The sequence below is a fragment of the Haliotis rufescens genome, unplaced genomic scaffold (assembly GCF_023055435.1).
Source record: "Haliotis rufescens isolate VD_foot unplaced genomic scaffold, xgHalRufe1.0.p SCAF_76, whole genome shotgun sequence".
Classification (NCBI taxonomy): Eukaryota; Metazoa; Mollusca; class Gastropoda; order Lepetellida; family Haliotidae; genus Haliotis; species Haliotis rufescens.
In genome coordinates, this window is record NW_025964368.1 from 890269 (window position 1) to 911472 (window position 21204).

General features: G+C 40.6%; 1 protein-coding gene across 3 annotated transcripts in view; it reads left to right on the top strand.

The window, feature by feature from the left end:
- Positions 1-904: 904 nt before the first annotated feature.
- LOC124133131 overlaps positions 905-21204 on the top strand; it is a 124055-nt gene continuing 103755 nt past the window's right edge. For all 3 annotated transcript variants that reach the window (XM_048388671.1, XM_048388673.1, XM_048388672.1), the window contains exon 1: positions 905-1038. The gene's annotated coding sequence lies outside the window, so the exon portion shown is untranslated. The remainder of the gene's footprint in view (positions 1039-21204) is intronic.

Below are 21204 nucleotides of genomic sequence, written 5' to 3' on the forward strand. Positions count from 1 at the left end.
TAATATATTACAGGTGGTTTTGTGGCATTTTTGTGTGTATGCGTTTAGGATGAAAGAAAGAAATTCGACAGTAAAGGAATTATATGTTTTTTGAAGGATTGCAAATTGATTGTCTGTTTTTCACGACTCTCCCAATGTAGATACAATTGTGTGAATAAGCATAAATGTGATTAATATTTACCCTCTAAGATGTTATTGGATAAATACTTCGTGTATTGGGAGTTTTCTAAATTAAATATGTGGTGAAAGCAAAAAACGTTTCTAATGAGAATTTTGAGTGTGAGGAAATCAATTTGAAATAAAGAGTTGAATTGAACATGTATGACCACCATATTATAAGGAACTCGTTATAAGACTCCATGATCACACTAAAATGTTTGTTTCTTGTTTAGCGCCACACACAACAATATTTAAGCAATACGGCGGCGTTAAATAATCGACAAGCCAGTGATTGGTATCATATGACTATCGATCTACCCGATCCCTTTTGTCGCCTCTTACGACAAACAGGAGTTGCTGAAACCCAATTATAACCTGGATATTCACGGGGAATATTGAAGGGAAATCATGCTGTGAAATACCCTTTCTCTTCTTACGCTTTTCTTTGTCGCCATGTAGCTATCATCCTCATGAATGTCTAACAGACTATTTCGGTTATTCGTATTTTTGTTACGATTTTTTCTTCAAGGCGACGAGATATATATTCACACTCCTTTAAGGGATATCTACACGGTTGCTAAAGAACGTCTCGTTTTGTTAACACTCGGACGCGATTTGTGGGCTCAGATGTAAGCTTTTGTTTTGACAGACACTTCTCGTTTGTCTGTCAATACACATCGCAGACCTCCAGTGACCCCTACATTGTGAGTAATAATGGACTCTTCCGAGCAGGTTGCAATTTATTTTTAGCCTGTGAATTTGTAAATATGGCGCGGGAGCACTATGCGCTTGTCGATCGCAGTTTCTAAGTTTGTTATAATTATTTGGAGTTACCCGTGACATTATTTTAAGCTGCGGTTCGCTTAAACAATAATAAAGGTAAGTGTCTCGTTATTTCCTTGTTGCTTGTCAATGTCATCCATCAAGATTTTGACTTTCTTTCTGATGGAGCAGGTGCCCTCCCACCGAACGAATCTGTCGAATCAATCAAGGTAAAGGTGTCATCTCACCTTCGAAGCCTTAGACAGGATTATTGTTTATCCGTAATTGTCAACGGGTCTATTTCTTATGTAGCGGCGAATAAGCGTCAATGTCGGTAAATATGTGGGAGATTTACAACAATAGGCGCTAACAAAATAATTTACCTGAGTAACACGATATGGTGTTTTCTTGACAACTACCAGTTTGGCCTTTGTATATTGGCTTCGTTTTCTGTTGACAGCCAGTATGTTATACCAACGGTCGGAAAATATTGATATGTTGTTGCTGATATTTTGTAGTGTATGTATATACTCAAGACTGCAGTGAATTTTGTTGTTGTGACATTTACAGTGAATAATAATGCCATTTGTCATCACATTTATGTCACAGCCTGTAGCACATCTATTGTTATCTGACAGTAACAGAAATTAAGAAATATACAAAGAAATGTCATTCAGGCATTGCATCCTTCCTAAGTTTCTACATAGAAATTATTAATTGTGGTTTACTTTTACCAATTTTGATAAATAATGTTAGAAAAAAAATCTCTGAAAGAGGTTTGAATCCAGCTGAAGAAAACTTCATCTTGTAAATAGCTCAGTAAGCTTTCCGAATACTCAAATTTTAAGACATCTACAATACCTTGTAAATTTTCTGTTTCATGAGTAAATTTGATTGCCAAAGTTGTGTTCAATTACAGTAATTGATTTGTGTATCAATTTCCAAGTTCCTTTTGTATTAGTTTTCTACAGAGATGTTTTGGTGCCTTATTAGAATCAGCTTAACGAGATATACCTGTGCAGGTGTGCCACTGTCAGCCCGCCCGCCCTTCATACCTGTATCAGTGAAGAGATAACATAATCCTTTGATATATACAACCTGTCAGGATTGTACTACTATGAATATTTATTTTACCTACCTAGTGAGTTCTAGGGGTTGTCTCAAAATGATTATGGATCTTTTCTATTTTGCTCTCAGATTGGAAAAGGGAGACGTGTAGTGTTTCATTCTTTTGGATCATTTTATACAATTGCATTATTATATGACAGCTAGGTGATATTTTGATTTTGGTGATGAATGTAAATTTCCCTTAAGAAATAAAAGTAGTCTTTCGTGGTGAGGTGTCCTTTGACCTGGGTCCAATTTGACACCTGTATTTGTACAATAGCTTAAATTTATTTTTACTCTTGATCACGTTTGACTCATAACACTGCAAGTTTGTGACTGCTACAAAATTTTGGCTGTGAAGTATTTGAGATGTTACCAGTATCTTGTAGACTTGTTGCAGTTAATGACTCCCACAGCTCATGCATTGCTCTTTTGTTTTGTGCTCCTAATTCTAAAAATATATTTGCGAATACTCCTAGTTCTCTGAAACCAGGGGACACTCTGCCTTTCCTAATAATCCACTAATACATTATTTTTCTATGTTCCATCCATCCATCCATGTGTACATCCATCCATCCATGTGTTCATTCATTCATTCATTCATTCATTCATTCATTCATTCATTCATCCTTTCTTCATTTCTTCTGATGAGGTACAGACTTGAAGTCCTTTGAACATCTTGACTGCTAGGAACGTAGATTCTGGTTATATTTCAGTGACGCTGAGAAATGTGAAACATTAACTTTTAGGATGGCTGACAATGTCAGATGGTAACAAATTATAAAGGATAGAAATAAGTATTAGCCGCCAGCATGTCTGATTCATGTACTATCATCCTAAAAGGTACCCTTGGGTAGTAGAATTAAGAATCTTTTCTGACATAACTATTTGGGCAAGAAGACGTTCAGTATTAATTTCTATCACTGTGCAAGGTAAAATACATGTATAAAAACTGCCTGTACCATTTGAAAGTACAATTACAGATGACATTGTCAGATGAAGTCCATCTCCGTGCTAAGACCCCTGGAGAAAATCCCAGTCTTAAAGACGAGATAATGACCAATTTGATATAACAAGGACAACACCTGCTGATGTTAAACCCGCTGATGTTAAACCTGCTGGTCTTAGAAAAGGGAGGTTGTTGCTGGTGGGGAATTTGCTCATTAACCTGTAATGTGACAGGTGGAGTGGAGTGGAGCAGAGGAGATTGTTGCATTTACAGGTTGTGGTTAGGCAGGTAGTACCATTTTCCTTATGAAGTTATTGTCAGTGGTTGGTTTGTAAATGCCAGATAGATGTTCCAAGGGTTGTCAAAATGAAATGTTGCAATGTAGAGGTTAGTATTGGTGGAAAATTCATAGACAAGTGTAGGTACGATTTTTAAATGTAGGAAGTGGTGGTGGGTGGAATACGGTGGTGGTTGGTGGATGTGGACAGTGGTGGGTGGATGAGGTGGGTGGTAGATAGATCTGGATGGGAAGGTGGTGGGTGGAATACGGTGGTGGTTGGTGGATGTGGACAGTGGTAGGTGGATGAGGTGGGTGGTAGATAGATCTGGATGGTGGTGGTGGGATGGATCTGGATGGGGGTGGTGGGTGGAATAGGGCAGTGGTTGGTGAATGGGATGGTGGTAGGCAGATGAGGTGGGTGGTGGATGGATCTGGATGAGGCTGGTGGGTGGATGGATCTGGATGGGAAGGTGGTGGATGGATCTGGATGAGGGTGGTGGGTAGATGGATCTGGATGGGAAGGTGGTGGGTAGATGGATCTGGATGGGAAGGTGGTGGGTAGATGGATCTGGATGGGAAGGTGGTGGGTAGATGGATCTGGATGGGAAGGTGGTGGGTAGATGGATCTGGATGGGAAGGTGGTGGGTGGATGGATCTGGATGGGAAGGTGGTGGGTAGATAGATCTGGATGGGAAGGTAGTGGGTGGAAATACGGTGGTGGTTGGTGGATGGGATGGTGGTAGGCAGATGGGGTAGGTGGTGGACGGATCTGGATGGGAGTGGTTGTTGGTGGACGGATCTGGATGGGAGTGGTTGTTGGTGGACGGATCTGGATGGGGACAGTGGTTGGTGGAATAGGGCGGTCGTGGATGTGGATGGTTATTTGTGAGGAGATGGGTTTGGGGACATCTGCTTATTCATTCAATTGATTTAACTGCACAAGCCATGTGGTTCTCATGTGAAGTCGGGCAAGGAGTAAAATTATAAGTTACATGAGCAAGATAAGCCAAGCCTATTATTTCATTGTATATGAACCAAGGACATATTTGACAGACAAATAGTTTTCCTACACAATAATTAACTTCAGGATTTTGACCACAAGTATGTTTAATTATTATTAGGGTAAACAGATCCGACCTCAACCACAAATATGTATAATTGTCTGTATTTATAGCTAAAATGGATAGAATTATCATTAAACTGCCCGCATGTTATCAGAAATGAGTGGGCCACTGTAACTTGAAAATGCCTTCATATTGCTTGACATGCCCATTATGATGCCCGCTGTTAGGTGACATCATATTGATGTTCAATAGTGACATCACCTTGTTTGTTCTGTGACAATTACACATTTGTAAAAGTGGGTCAGTGACATGCGTTGTGTGTTGATTGCAGTAAATGTTTCAAAACCAATATTGTTATCCCCCGCCGCGTGAAAGCGCGAAGCGGGGGATATAGTATTCACGACCGTCCGTCCGTACGTCCGTACGTCCGTACGTCCCACCTGTTTGTTGCCGCGATATCTCAAGAACTAAACACTGGATTGTCTTCATATTTGGAACTATGGTGTATATACAGACTCCGCAGACACCAGTCGGTTTTGGTGACCTTGACCCCATTTTCAAGGTCACAGCAGGCATATCTGCTTTTGGAGTTGGAAAACGGTGTTGCCGCGATATCTCAAGAACTAAACACTGGATTGTCTTCATATTTGGAACTATGGTGTATATACAGACTCCGCAGACACCAGTCGGTTTTGGTGACCTTGATCCCATTTTCAAGGTCACAGCAGACAAATCTGCTTTTAGAGTTGGAAAACGGTGTTGCCGCGATATCTCAAGAACTAAACACTGGATTGTCTTCATATTTGGAACTATGGTGTATATACAGACTCCGCAGACACCAGTCGGTTTTGGTGACCTTGATCCCATTTTCAAGGTCACCGCAGGCAAATCTGCTTTTGGAGTTGGAAAACGGTGTTGCCGCGATATCTCAAGAACTAAACACTGGATTGTCTTCATATTTGGAACTATAGTGTATATACAGACACCGCATACACCTGTCAGATTTGGTGACCTTGACCCCATTTTCAAGGTCACAGCAGGCAAATCTGTTTTTGGAGTTGGAAAACGGTGTTGCCACAATATCTCAAGAACTAATCGCTGGATTGTCTTCATATTTGGTACTATGGTGTACAGGCGGGGGATATTTCGTCACTCTGTGACAAATACTTGTTTATTTTTATTTAATGACAAATTCTATCCATTTTAGCGAAATTAACGGTAACACTATTTTTCAGGGCATTAATCATTTGCAGAAGCCCTCGGTCCTTTCAACTGCCCTCCTTCATCGGGCACTTAATGGAAGACCTCAGACTTCTGCAGATGATAATGCCCTGAAAATAGCATTGGCCTTACATCATTAGACACAAGATAACTCATTGGACTGTAGTGGGCATTTGATGGACGGTTCCCTCACTTGTTCAATGCAACACCATACACTGTGGTTCAAGTTTCACATAAATATCAATGACATGTCACACTTTGGTCTTTCCCCTTAAGTTAAGTATTACCATTTGACATACACCCTAACCTGGCATGTGTGCACTACTTTGATGTCCTCGTTAGTGCAAGCTCAGGTAAAGTGCCAGCTGTCAGTTTTCTTGTTTTTCACGGCAAGACCAACATGTCATATGTGTGATAGATCACACTGCACTTTGAATTTCTCACATAGTACAGGCTTCTGCACTTGAAGTGCGGACACACCAGAAACATAGAGTGCCACCTGTCTCCTGTTCGAGGATCGACACGCTCCGATTATTTGGTTGTTATTGTTAAATAACTTGTTTATATCATTGAAGGATTATGAGATATTTAGGCACATGTATGAATCAACATACATGTACCTTATTTGTCAGAACACAAGGTATATTTTAGAAGAAATTAGGGCTGGGACAAGTCCAAATTTATTACCCGGGTACTCGACACCCTATTACCCGGCCCTACCCGACATAGGTCTCAAGAGTTGGGTACAAAATGTCCGAATGGGAATTGTTTTACTGCAACCCTGTCAAAAACTATTTAGATACATGTACATGTATAAAACGATCTGATCATGCATACACTGCAGTTGATAGATGCTGTATCCTTACTCGAACATATAAAAGTCAGAACGAATGCTTGCATAGTGAGAATGAAATGTGAACATTAGCTATACTTGTAGTGTAACCACTAAGTTTTTATTGTTAATGCCATTAATCAGTATGTCACGTGACTAATCACAGGTCCGGGTAGTCATGTGGGTACCCGGGTCTTACTCAGGACCCAACCGACCCGAGTACCCGAGTACCCGAGTTACCCGTCCCAGCCCTAGAAGAAATCACATAAAACATTTTACTTCTCTGCAATGGCATATTGGCAATGACAGCCATTTTCTCAATGCCTGATGCTACATAGAAAGTAATTGTAACATTCCGCCAGAGTTCATGGGTTCATAGCTATTGTCTTTGTGAATAGCACTATAATGGCACTCCTCTCTTTAAGATATTAAGGGTGCTTGGACCTAGGTACCAGAATTTCCAAGATATCAGGGATTTATCTAGACCTGCCTAGAGGCTGGTATTCGGACCAAAGTCTGAGGCCAAAACTGTGACTAAAAACTCCCAATTCAAGTTATCACAGTCATAACTAATGTTAGGGGCGGTCAGGTGGCCTAGTGGTTAAAGCGTTCGCTCGTCACGCTGAAGACCCGGGTTCGATTCCCGACATGGGTACAATGTGTGTAGCCCATTTCTGGTGTCCCCCGACGTGATATTGCTGGAATATTGCTAAAAGCGGCGTAAAACCATACTCACTCCTAACTAATGTTATGACTTTGCAGAAGAAAGACCAGCAGACGAAATGATAAATAAGAGAGGTGTTAATACTTCCTCTCACATAATTCCGTTGAATGCAATGTTACAATACCTCTGAATTAACGAAGACAAAAACTTAAAAAATATCCAAATTTTGGACGAACTTATTTTTCCCAGATTGCCTTTTTTCCAGTTTGGCTGCCAAGAGCACTTTGTTTGGAATCCTTGATAAATTTTTGTATTTATCTGTAAGCACAGAATTATGTTGCTTTGTTGTTTAACACCGCATTCAGCAATATTCCAGCTATATGATAGTGGTCTAAATAATCGATCTGTTCCAGACAATCCAGTGATTGATATCATGAGCATCGATCTACGGAATTGGGATACGATGACAAGCTTCAACCAAGTCAGCGAACCTGACTACTCGAACCTGTTAGTTGTCTCATACACATGGGTTTCTGAAGACCAATTTTAACCCAGATCCTCACGGGTTCAAAGCACAGAAAGGGAGAGGGGCAGTCGGGTAGCCTAGTGGTTAAAGCGTTAGCTCATCACGCCTGACCCGGGTTCGATTCCCGACATGGGTAAAATGTGTGAAGCCCATTTCTGGTGTACCCCGCCATGATATTGCTGGAATATTGCTCAAAGCGGCGTAAAACCATACTCACTCACTCACTCAGAAAGGGAGATTTGTGTTACAGTGGTAGGCATTACCAGAGTACCAAGAATTTATTAAAAATGTCTGAAGATATTTTTATGACTACCAGTTGCTGCAATCCCTCTTAAAATGCAAGACTTCCACCTTTGCTTATAGCAAATGTAGAACCCATGCAAGCATTAAGTACCTGTCCATTCTCCAACTATTGTCTGCAAGATATAGAGCTATAACACTCAAAAGCTCAAGATAAAGAAGTTGACTGAAACATGTTGACATATTCAACAGCCTCTGAAATTGGATAATCAAAGAGCTCAGGCGGTGTAATTTCCAGAAAGCAGCCCATCAACACAACATAAGCTACATCGCACATACAGTTGTAATGACTCATTGTGGGACCGGTAGATCAATAACTGCATCATGCTGTATTGATTTCCTGCCGACTATATCGACGAATAACATGCACGTTTGTTACGGTCACAAGGATCGACTCTTATACTACCGAGCTACAGGATTTATTGCTGTGATTGATAGAAACAAAATCAGTGATTGTCATATAACATGCAATCATATTTGGTGTTGCTGCTTGACGTGTCATGTGACTTGTGGTGACTTCGGAAATGTTCAATATGTAAATAATATAGTTTATATAATAAGTGGGATATCTTTGAATTTTGTGTCTTGTGACATGGTTGTGATTTTGGAAATGTGATCTACACAGATATGGTCAGGGGTGTATTTAGACCTGCTCAGAAGCCAATATTCGTCCCCAAGTCTGCAGTGTCAGTACATATTTCCAAATTGGAATTACACATTTCCCAATTCATGTAGTTCTAACCAATGAAAACCAGTGTTACAGATTTGTAGAGCTGACTTTTATTTCACTGATAACAGGATCATTAAATAGGACTAAGAAGGCTTTAATGGTTAGTTTTACACTACTGCATTGAATGAAATGTTAATATACTGATACCTCCCAATTTTGAAAGAAATGCGTTTTGCCCTGTATATCTGCTAAGGGCACTTAGTTTGGTTTGTTGTTTAACGCCGCACTCAGCAATAATCCAGCCACATGACGGCAGTCTGTAAATAATCAAGTCTGGACCAGACAATCCAGTGATTAATATCATGAGCATCGGTCCACGCAATTGGCATCGATGACATGCTTCAACCAAGTCAGAGAGCCTGACCACCCGATCCCGTTAGTCGCCTTTTACGACAAGCATAGTCGCCTTTTATGGCAGGCATGGGTTGCTGAAGACCAATTCAACCCCAGATCTTCACGGGTGGCTTAGTTTGGAATCCTAGGTAGATTTTTGATGGTATACATTATGTTATAAATTGGGTTTTCTTTGAATTTTGTGGTATGTCTGGGTTTGAAATTCTATGTATGTGTGTGCCAATAGGACTGTCTTGAGGGCAGACTTTTAGAATCAAAGATTTTAGATTAAAATACCCTGTGGAAATTGTATTATGATTAATATGAAGCCAACAAAAACAGCAAATGCAAATAAGTAATAGTACTGACATAATTCTTTCTTGTTAACATCGGCGCCACCATTTTCAATTCTCACTGTACAGAACTCACACGACATATGACAGGCTTTCATGCATAGACCATGCAATAATGACAATATGCTCAAAAGACTACTGACCCATGAAGCTCCAGGTTAGAATAGGTCTTCTGAAACCCATGCATGCTAGGGCTGGGACGAGTCCTAATATACTACCCGGGTACCTGACCCCCTATTACCCGCCCCTACTTGGGTACACTGTAGGTTTCGAGAATTGGGAACAAAATTTCGGATTGGGAATAGTTTTACCGCAGCCCTGGCAAAAACTAATTACATACATGTATCAATCGATCTTGACTGAAGCTTTATCATTAAGCAAACATATTCAAGTCAAAAGGAATGTGTGCATCGTCAGAAAGAAATGCGAACTTGTAGTGTAACCACTGAGCTATAGTGTGTTTTTGTCATTAAATAATATATCACGTGACTAACCACAGGTCCGGGTAGTCCTGTGGGTACCCAGGTCCTACTCAGGACCCACCCAACCTGAGTACCCGAGTTACCTGTCCCAGCCCTAATGCTTGCCATAAAAGGCGACTGGGTTTGGGATTGGGTGGTCAGGCTCGCTGAGTTGGTTGATGCATGTCATTGTATCCCAATTGCGTGGATCGATGCTCATGATGTCAATCACTGGATTGTCTGGTCCAGACTCAATTATTTACAGACAGCCGTTTTATAGCTGGAATATGTGATGACTAATTGAAATGTATTTCACAGGCAATGACACATAACAATATATTTTTATCTCGAATTCAAGAGAACCGAGCTCATTGAAATGTATATGCATTATATAGTGAGGTGGTCTGAACTGGAGAATAGGTACGAGATATTGGCACGTTTGAAATACCGTATTTCCTCTATTAGACGCCGGGCCTCTAATAGAAGCCGGATCAATTGTTCAGTGCAAAAAATAGAAGCCGGGCCTCTAATAGACGCCGGGTCGATCAATTGATACAGTAATGATCTCGGGACATTCGTGGTCATAGTGAAGTGGGGGTATTAATAGAAGCCAGGCTTCCAATAGACGCCGGGCCTCTAATTGACGTGGAGTCAAAGGCTTGTAGGAAATAAATAGAAGCCAGAGCGTCTAATAGAGGAAATACGGTAATAGGGTTCGAGATAGTGGGGTTCGACTGTACATGGTGAGTCTCAAAGTTAACCACATTTTCAAATCTTGGCTTGTTTGTGATGAATGGGGACTTCATTTATTTGCATCCAGACACTATACACCGGTATATGGTCTGTGCTGCAACATATACCAAAGGTAGTGTAAAAGGCAAATAATTATTCTTTTGGCACATGTAAATTCAAAAGAGCTCACATAAACGTGTTTATAAGTGCCCTGGCCCTGGCCCACTTGAAGAAAGTTTATGTCTGTCCCTGCATGTTGAAACGGTTCCATTAAGGCAATGTAAATATGGTATTTTGTATCATGGTAGGGATCTCAGATGTGCGCAAAAACGTAAATCTGAAGAGAAAATATTTTTTGCAGGATGGGAAGTAAAAACACTCCCTGGTGATGTTTTGTGACTGAATTCTTGGGAAGATTAGCGATGAATGAACTTCTGTGACATTTAGGGATGGTAAACATGTAACTTGGTTTGGACTCATTTAGAATCGTTCAGGTTAGAGAATCTCTTGCCCACATATTGAAGGTGTAAATGTTCAACAGGGCTTTTTGAATATTGGATTAAGTTTGGTTTATGCTGGTTTGATTTGGGTGTTTATTTCCCGTAGACAAACGAGATAAAAAAGGGGGCGTGTTCAGTTGCGAGCCTCATGGAGTATGTCGGTCACATCCCTGTGGACGTTTTGCCTATTTGGTCGCAAGTTCTGCATGTCTTGTCAGTTGAATCCTGGTCTTAGTAAACAGTGTGGCTATCCACGGCAAATGTCTCCCGTATATGAGATTGTTGGACATGTCAGGGCAATGAAAAATAAAGAGAGTTCAGTACTTGCATTGACAGATATATATTTGTTTCCTTACATGTTATCATGGTTATAGAATCATGGTCACTGATTGGTCTGTCAAGATGTCATGAACATCTCAGGAAGTTGTGAGGACAACGGCTTCTGTTGCTGTGTACTTCACTCTACAGTTTGTTTGTTGTTTAACGCCACACTCAACAATATTCCAGCTATATGATGGCGGTCTGTAAATAATCAAGTCTGACCAGTCAATCCAATGATTGACATCATGAACATTGATCCATTGAATTGGGATATAATGACATGCATCAACTAAGTCAGTGAGCCGGACCTGTGAGCCTGACCAACCAACAGTCGCTTTTACGGCAAGCATGGGTTGCTCCAGACCCATTCTCTAACCAGATCTTAACAGGTCAGTGGTCCTTTTGAGTATTTTGTCTTTATTGCATGGTCTATGCATGATAGCCTGTCATATGTCGTTTGAGTTCTGTACAGTGAGAATTGAAAATGGTGGTGCTGATGTCAACAAGAAAGAAATATGTCAGCACTAATATTAATTTGCATTTGCTATTTTTTTTTACTTCATATAAATCGAAACGCAAATTTCCACAAGGTATTTTAAAAGAAATACTTTATTTTGAAAGTGTGCCCTCAAGGCAGTCATACTGGCACCCAAATACATGGAATTTCAAACCCAGACAAACCACAAAATTCTGAAGACCCGTTCTACCCCGAATCTTCACGGACGTCACTATACATTTAACTTCTTTGATAGGCATTTAGAAGTTGGAGTACTAAGTAAGGATAAGAATTAATGGAATTTATGAATTCACTATACAGACATCAGTAAGTGGGTATCAGTCAGTAAGGATGAGATGGTAATGTCACGCTTTGAGCGTTCACACTAAAGCATTGAGTCTTTTAAGGCCTGTGTGACCAAACTTGGTCCCTGTGACTTGTAATCGTATTTCATACACACTTGTGCTATTGATAAAAGTAATGATCTCTGATAGTAGGAAAACATTAAGTATTATACACTTGGCTAATGTAAGGAACAATTGCCAGCAACAGTGGATCCAAGTAGTTACAAATTATAAAAAGTGCTGCTCATTGAACATGTTGTACAAAGTTTGTAAAAATATAACACAAGGCGTTAAGGTTGAATATAAAGTTTATACTCTGCTCAAGGGTGTTTCTGGTGTGACTGGCACATTTCAATATGTCTGAATAGGCTACTTACGATAAACATTTATCAAATCTCCATTTAGGTGGGATCTACAATGACACCCCCTGTGAAGCAAACCTAGAAATACACAGGTAACATAGAAGTGAGTTTGTGTGAGAGCGCTCACTGTGAGCAGTCATGTGGAAAATACTAGATGTTTGTGGTGTTAGTTACAGGGATGAGACACATGACCTAGGGTGCAATGGCTTATCACTGTCAGTCACAGTGGGGTATCAACTCCGCTCTGCTGTCCAGCCCAGTTCATGGTCACTCATGCTGGCTCAATTGTAGACCCACGGATTAAATCAGACCACACAGTTCAGAGAACCAGGGTTAAATATCAGGTGCAGAGGATCCACAATATTAATGGCACAGGTCCTGGTGAGATGTGTGGGTTATACTAGACAATGACATGTCAAATTTGAGACTCTTAGAAATGACATGTATACGTAAATAAATTTGTTTGTTTGTCAATTCACACCGAACTTGGCAATATTCCTGCTATGTGACCATAAAGTATCTGATTTGTGGAAAGGTTTACTATAGGGAAAAAGTTGTTGCAAATATGTCACGTCCATGAAATTATAACATTGTGCCAAGATGGTTAAATGGATGATTTGAACCACAACTATTTAACCTTATTGCCTTCTGGTGATTTAATTGAAGCTTGTATTAAAGTTCCAACTGTGTACCACAAGATTCTTCTATCTTTGTCTTGTTTATTCAAAATTTTTAATCTCATTTTCGGCTAAGACCATTAAGCCTGAAAAAAAGACGTGGCTGGTTATTCCAGTGCTCTTTGTTGTCAGATTGTGAAAACGTAATTGCTAAATATAGAATATTCAACCATTAATAAGTGTTTTTGAAAAGATACAAGATATGGCTTGACACCTTCCACATATAGATCAGTAATGGGGCCAGCTACGGGTTTCTTTGTTATTGAAAATCCAGGGAGCTCAACTGACGTCAACATTGAAAGTTTAATGTGCTGTTAACCAGATCCGAGATGAGTTCCTTTAAAACAGTGTCACCCATGTTATTGTTACACAGTTTGGGAGGACAATGTTAAAAAAAATGTAGCAGGGTGACGATTGTTTCGTGATGGGATATTAATCTCTATAATTGTGTTGTTATCTCGTTGAGATTCAGTGAAGCTTGTAGAGGAATTGATGGGTTCTACTGTTGTCGTTGGCGGACTGGGTCACATTCCATCACAGCAGGGGCTGTTCTGGACCAGATACCAGAATAAATTGATCTATTATCTGACTGACAGTTGAAGGGATCAACAGTGATCCATAGTTGTCTGCCATATAGCACTGGTCATACCCAGATAGCTTTGGTGCGAGTTCAAGGTTGATGACTACCTCAGACAAATCTCTATATTAGGGGGTGGTCGGGTAGCCTAGTGGTTAAAGCGTTCGCTCGTCACGCTGAAGACCCGGGTTCGATTTCCCACTTGGGTACAATGTGTGAAGCCCATTTTTGGTGTCCCCCAGCCATGATATTGCTTGAATATTGCTAAAAGCGGCGTAAAACCATACTCACTCACTCACTGTTTAATAAGGTCTTTAAGGGCATAGATGGTATGTTGGTTTAAGGCAGCACGATCACCTGTTAGAGTTGTGTCCCTTAGCCGCATGAACCTTCTAGTTCTTACATTGGATTTGTTCTGAATATTGGAATCAGTTTAGAGTTTAAGTCATACTTGTGGCCATCAGACCCACAGTACAAAGTTCAGTCGTTGTTGAGTTAAATAAAGTACCTGGTCAGACTGGTTCCATGTGAAAAATAATAACCGGCAATAGCGATCAGCTGCTTCGCTTAGGGTTATTATTATTTTAAATATGTTTAGTAAAAGCTGCAAGTAAATTAACAAGATATTTGAATATATTATTCCTGATCAAAAAGATAGTTTCAGATACAATTTTTGCCGATCCTTGCATTAAAATCCTGTAAAGTTATATCATTGGGTGTGTCTTGACCGAATCACCGGTAGATTCCAAGAAAAAGTGTGTACAGCTGATTGCTGTTTCCGGCTTAGTTTACAAGAAAATACACAAGGTAATCTTAATCCCTGGATGGAAAACAATGCCTAGCAGAACACAAAATCCAATTTAAACGGTAAATCAACATGTCTTGTGATTTTTTATCTCAAATTTCGAACCAAGTTTCTCATCACCCGTTCGTTTGCCGGACTTTGCTGAAGGGGTACGGTGTAATTTTTTTCTGCCCTTGATAAGTGAAATAAAAATCTCTCCAAAATACTGAATCCGCTAGAGGGGGGTGCGCATTATACATGGGTGCGCACTATACTCAAGAAAATACGGTATACAAAACTTGACAGACAGTTGCCCCCAATAATGGTCTACAGTGTGCACTCTACCTGTGGGGTTTATCCAGGTGGTAAATGTCTACTACCTGCATCAGGTCTCTCTTCTTGTATTAGGGGCGGTTGGGTAGCCTAGTGGTTAAAGCGTTTACTCGTCACGCCGAAGGCCCGGGTTTGATTCCCCACATGGGTACAATGTGTGAAGCCCATTTCTGGTGTCCCCCGCTGTGATATTGTTGGAATATTGGTAAAAGCGGCCTTAAACCAAACTCACTCACTCTTCTTGTATTAAGCAACTCTGTCCTATTACTGAAGTACTTCACAAAGAGCCCAACTTTGACTTGAACATACTTCTTTGCAAATATTCTGTGAGATGTTTCGTATTCATTTGTGTATGGATATTGCCATTTTTAACAAAATAATGAAACGTTGCCCAATTCATTATTGAAATTTGAAAGTTCTGCTGATTAAAACTTAAGTGTTAAGACAGTAGGTAACCCCCTGTGAATATAACATTTGGTCTTCAGCAACCTTGGCTTGTCGTATGGTCGGGTTTGGGATAAATACACAGGAATCATAAATTTCTGCAACATATTCAAATACCTTTTTGGAGAACAAAAATTGTGACCTGAATACTCAGGAAACATACATGGTTTGTTGGAGTGGCGGGGTAGTGGTTAAAGCATTCATCTGTCATGCTGGAGACCTGGGTTCTTTTCCGCAATATGAAGACCATTGTAGGTATCTCCTCCCATGATATTGCTGCAGTATTGCTGAAAAGGGGCGGTCAGGTAGCCTAGTGGTTAAAGCGTTCGCTTGTCACGCAGAAGACCCGGGTTCGATTCCCGACACGGGTACAATGTGTGAAGCCCATTTCTGGTGTCCCCCGCCGTGATATTGCTCGAATATTGCTAAAGGCGGCGTAAAACCATACTCACTCACTCACTCACTCATTGTTCGTTGTTTAACGCAAAACTCAGCAATATTCAAGCTGTATGACGGCGTCCTGTAAATAATCGAGACTGGACCAGACAATCCAGTGATTGACATCATGAGCATCGATCTATGCAACGCAGAAGACCCGGGTTCGATTCCCGACACGGGTACAATGTGTGAAGCCCATTTCTGGTGTCCCCCGCCGTGATATTGCTCGAATATTGCTAAAGGCGGCGTAAAACCATACTCACTCACTCGCTATTGCTGAAAGAGGGATAAAAACACTCACAGCTAAGCATGAAATAAGCTTTTACTCAACAGAGTCATTATGTCAGTAATTACGGACCATATTCAGAAAGGGGTTTTCGTCAGGACAGTAGTTTCATGACAGCCTTCATTGTTGTGAGACATGAGATGCTTCTAAGCAGTGTCTGAAACTCAGCAGTGAGTATTGTTTTACGTCGCTTTTAGCAATATTCCAGCAATATCACGGCGGGGGACACCAGAAATGGGCTTCACACATTGTACCCATGTCGAGAATCGAACCGGGGTCTTCGGCGTGACGAGCGAACGCTTTAACCACGAGGCTACCCGACCGCCCCCTGAAACTCAGCAGAGTAGACTGAGAGCCTTAAGGGCCAGCACATTTAAAAAACTTTTGGCACAGTTTGAAAAACTGTCAGCCCAAACATATTAGCTGAAGCAGGGGGACATACTCTTGCAATATAAATTACAAAACACAGCCAGTCAACCAGAAACTTCTACTGCTATCACACCGAGATCCGAGACTCGTTGGTGATAGATGAAACTTACATTCATCAGGAAATTATCAGCTTGTAAAACATCTTTGCGGCTACATGTCATACGCCATTTGAAAATGTTTATCACATTACTTAAATATTACTTAAAAAGGCACTCTGTAAGGGCATGCTGAAATTTAAAACAGCACAAGAATAAATCTGTCGGCCTGTGGCCTTCGGGCCGATGTCGATTTCGAACACTGCTTCTAAGGTGTGTCAAACATCTCTGTTATGTAATGTTCCTGTTCAGGTAATGATATAATTAGGATTGTATATCCTCTGTGTAAGATGCCTCACACAGCAGGCTATTGTTAGAGTTGCATGGAGCTTTGGTCAGACTCCTGCGTGGAGCTTGTGGAGTACTGTGGCTCACATTCCTCTCGGTTAACCAGCTGTGGTAATCATAACATTACAGTGACAATGATTTGCTGAAGGCGGAGTAAAGCAATAGAATTACTCTTTAGCTGATTCTAAGTGAATAGCTTTTGTGGAGGACATCTTTGGAGAGAGTTTGATTTGACATAGTTAGAACTTATAGAAGCCTTGTGAAACGGGACTGCTTTAAGGTTTTGTTAGAATTTGACCACCGGTGTCGCTGATTTGTCTAACTCTCTCCTCCACAAAGATTATTGACAAGGGAGGAAAAGAATGATTGTGGTTGCACTTTCTCAAAAAATATAACTGCATTTATCATTAAACTTGGTATACGCCTTCTCTAGAATAGGGCCCCTGTTTGAAGAGGTCTTGGTTAAGAAAAGTCAACGGTCAAGGTCAGTGTTCAGTTTTTTGTTTCTGGGGCAAGGTTACCTGTAAGAGCATGACAGGTCAAGGTTATCTTGAGTTTTTGTGAAACATGCTTACCATTACTGTTCCACTTCAAATATCCTTAGATTTGGTAAATGATGGGGGCCTTAAGATGTTTTGAATATTGTTTTTGAAATGAAAGTAAATGATGGTATTTTAAGACTTTAGATGCTTTTAGGAAATGGGGCTAACAGGGGTGCTTCTGTTATTGCAAGTATCTGCAAACATCTTTCGTTTGAACTGTATTTAATTTATATTCCTTAGTGTCTGTGGAAGGACAACCCGAGGTCATGTTGGTCATAAACATCATTTCGTGAAAACCCATGAGCATTCCTGCTGATTCAAATTCCAAGATGTATTATGACAATTTCAATCCGCCGCATCACATTTATGTCCAGGTAGAGAGCTGCCATAAAGCTTGAGACACATTTCACACTTTTAGCATAGTTGGTGAACCTTATTGGCTTTCTGGGGCGGTCAGGTAGCCTCGTGGTTAAAGTGTTCGCTCGTCACGCCGAAGACCCAGGTTCAATTCCCGACATGGGTACAATGTGTGAAGCCCATTTCTGGTGTCCCCCGCCGTGATATTGCTGGAATATTGCTAAAAGCAGCGTAAAACAATACTCACCCGCAATTGGCTTTTTCAGTACACATTTCATAACTGACATGTTATTTATTTGGAAAAAAACAACATTTTTGTCTAATTTGGAATAATAGGAAAATTATATTGCAGTATTTGTGATATGTTCTAATTTGCTAAAGTGTTCTGTAAAATAATGAACATTATACAATGTTATACACTTTGGATAAACAGTTGAATAGAAACTTGACGTTTTCCGAACCAAGGCAGCAAGTGCTTTTTAACAGTCCTAGTATGACATGACCTGATGTACACACAAGCCACCTAAAGCTCCTGTAGAACCACACATCCCTGTTATTAATCTCCACTGTAGGGAGTTGGGCACAGTGTAAGCACAGATATGGTCGTGTTGGAGAAGGGAGTACATGTACCAGACCTGTGAAAGGTTGAGAAGGCTTCTGCTGCTTGTGAACAATACTTCACAGTTTCCATGTTCAGGTTTACAAGTCAAAGGCTTTTTGTCATTATTAAATCTTATTTTAAATTTACCTACATTACTTGAGCAGAAAAAATTGAAAGTCCCTGGGACACAGTAACATTGCTGTCATTGCGACCTGTAAAGGTACAATTCTGGGTGCCATTGCACAGAGCGATCTTAGCGCTAAGGTGATCGTAACTCCCATACCTTAACATAGACTTACGACAGTCGTAGCGCTAAGGTTGTTTTGTACAACGCCACCCTGGGCCAGACAAACCAGTCGTTGATATTTTGTACGCCCAATGCCATGATGAATCCCAATCAACCAAGTCACCGAGTTTGACCTCTGACATTATATAGGTGCCTTTTACGACCAACAGCAGAGGGCTGGGACCTGTTCTAACCCTGTCCTCACAGGGTTATTCTTGTAAGATATTTGTTGAAAGGGTAAGGTATGTGTGGGATAGTCTGTGTCAAGGATGACCTGAGCTGCGGAGGTGTAAACAGGGCCAATGTCTTGCCCTCATACAAAAACAAACTGATGTGAGACAGGACTATTGAGACGGAACTTGCTACTGCCTCCACCCAGGACTGTACCACACAAGTCTTTCGTACCAACATTGTGTTTGCATTGATAATGCTTATGTTATTTTGTACATACAGTCAAACACTGTTGTGTCGAACTTTGATGCGTCAAACTTACTGTTGTCTTGAAGTAAAAGTTGGTCCTTGCTTATTCCTTCTTTATTCATCATTTTCGGTTGTGTCGAACTCTGGATAACTCGAAGAGTTAACTTCGACACAACAGTGTTTGACTAATTCAATTGGGAATTTGGTTTGTTTGACCTTTCTTGACAAGTGAGAATTCCAATGTTCCTTACTATATGTTTTGATAATTCTGTCAGTTGAATTAACATTCACATGAATTAAAATTAAATACACACTCAGTATTCTCATATTTTGAAAATGGAAAAGGCAGATTCTTTGTGATTTCCATCAAGTTGTCAACAAGAGCAGGCCAGGTATGGTCCCTCCGAGGTAATACAATGGATTGTCTTTGTTGTAGTGCTGGTGTGAATGTTCTATCATGGCTGAGGTACACAAGGAAGGTCCGTCCAGTTTCACTTCTTTTCACCTGACTCGCCACAGGTCCACATACCTGCTGATCTTGTCAGGCTTGTTTTACCTGTACTGTCACCCTGAAGCCTGCCCCTCGTTAAGGTGCCTGGTCGGCCCAGGTACGGGCCGTGGCAGTTGACAGAGGTAATTTGCAATGTAAACTAATCTACTGTGTGCTTTCATATACCAGCCAGATTTAATTACCCCTTGTGCAGATCATAGGCTTGTGTTGTGGTGCAAACTGTAGCTGTTGTACTCCATTCAAGAGTCTAATGTTTATGCATGTGCACCTGTTTGCTGACACGTACGGTGGAGCTGTTCAGTCATGAAAATGATGAACAATAATCCTCTCTGTGTTGTTGTTCCCTGTGAATGTCACCTTCTGATTGTCCGACCAGGGTTAGGAAATAATTCATGTCATAGTCCACAAGGAAGTGTCGCTTGTCCACAAGAATGATCTACTACAGAGTTGTCATCTACCTAATGGTAAAAGTGGCAGTCCACAAGGAAAAGTTACTAGTCCTGTTACAGTTGCCATCTACCTAATGGTAAAAGTGTCAGTCCACAAGGAAAAGTTACTAGTCCTGTTACAGTTGCCATCTACCTAATGGTAAAAGTGTCAGTCCACAAGGAAAAGTCACTAGTCCTGCTACAGTTGCCATCTACATAATGGTAAAAGTGGTAGTCCACAAGGAAATGTCACTAGTCCTGCTACAGTTGCCATCTATCTAATGGTTAAAGTGGTAGTCCACAAGGAAATGTCACTAGTCCTGCTACAGTTGCCATCTATCTAATGGTGAAAGTGGTAGTCCACAAGGAAAAGTCACTAGTCCTGCTACAGTTGCCATCTATCTAATGGTAAAAGTGGTAGTCCACAAGGAAAAGTCACTAGTCCTGCTACAGTTGCCATCTATCTAATGGTGAAAGTGGTAGTCCCCAAGGAAAAGTCACTAGTCCTGCTACAGTTGCCATCTATCTAATGGTAAAAGTGGTAGTCCACAAGAAAATGACACAAGTCCTTCCTCAATGTTATAGTCTTGGAGTAGCAGACATGTGGGAATTTCAAACCCTGCTTGCCAGAAGTAACAGTCTGCAACTTAAGTCCTAGTCCAAAGCAGATGAGGCTTGGAGAAAATGTCTTCTGGTCAAGTAACATCAGACTAAACCGGTCCGAACACTAGAATTAAATCTACAGAAAAGAATGTAAAGTCTGAGTAAAATCATAAGTTTTTGGCAAAGACTGTGTGGAGCGTCATTCCAGCATTAAAGCGAAAGAATAGAGGAGAGTCACTACCAAGAGATATTACTATGTTCTGTAATTTTCTTGCAGACCTGTGAAGAACATTCATAGATTAGGTCTTCAGCAACCCAATCCAACTTTCTGTTAAGGCTACTATGCTTGTCATAAGAGGCCACTAATGGGATCGGGTGGTCAGACTCGCTGACTTGGTTGATGCATGTAATCGTATCCCAATTGCGTAGATCAATGCTCATGGTGTCAATCACTGGATTGTCTGGTCCAGAGTGGATAATGGATTATTTACAGATCACCATCATATAGCTGGAATATTACTGAGTGTGGCATTAAACAACAAACAAAAATATTTTCTTGGCATGACAGTACACTAAACATTCCTTAAAATATAGTGGTCATAGAATTCC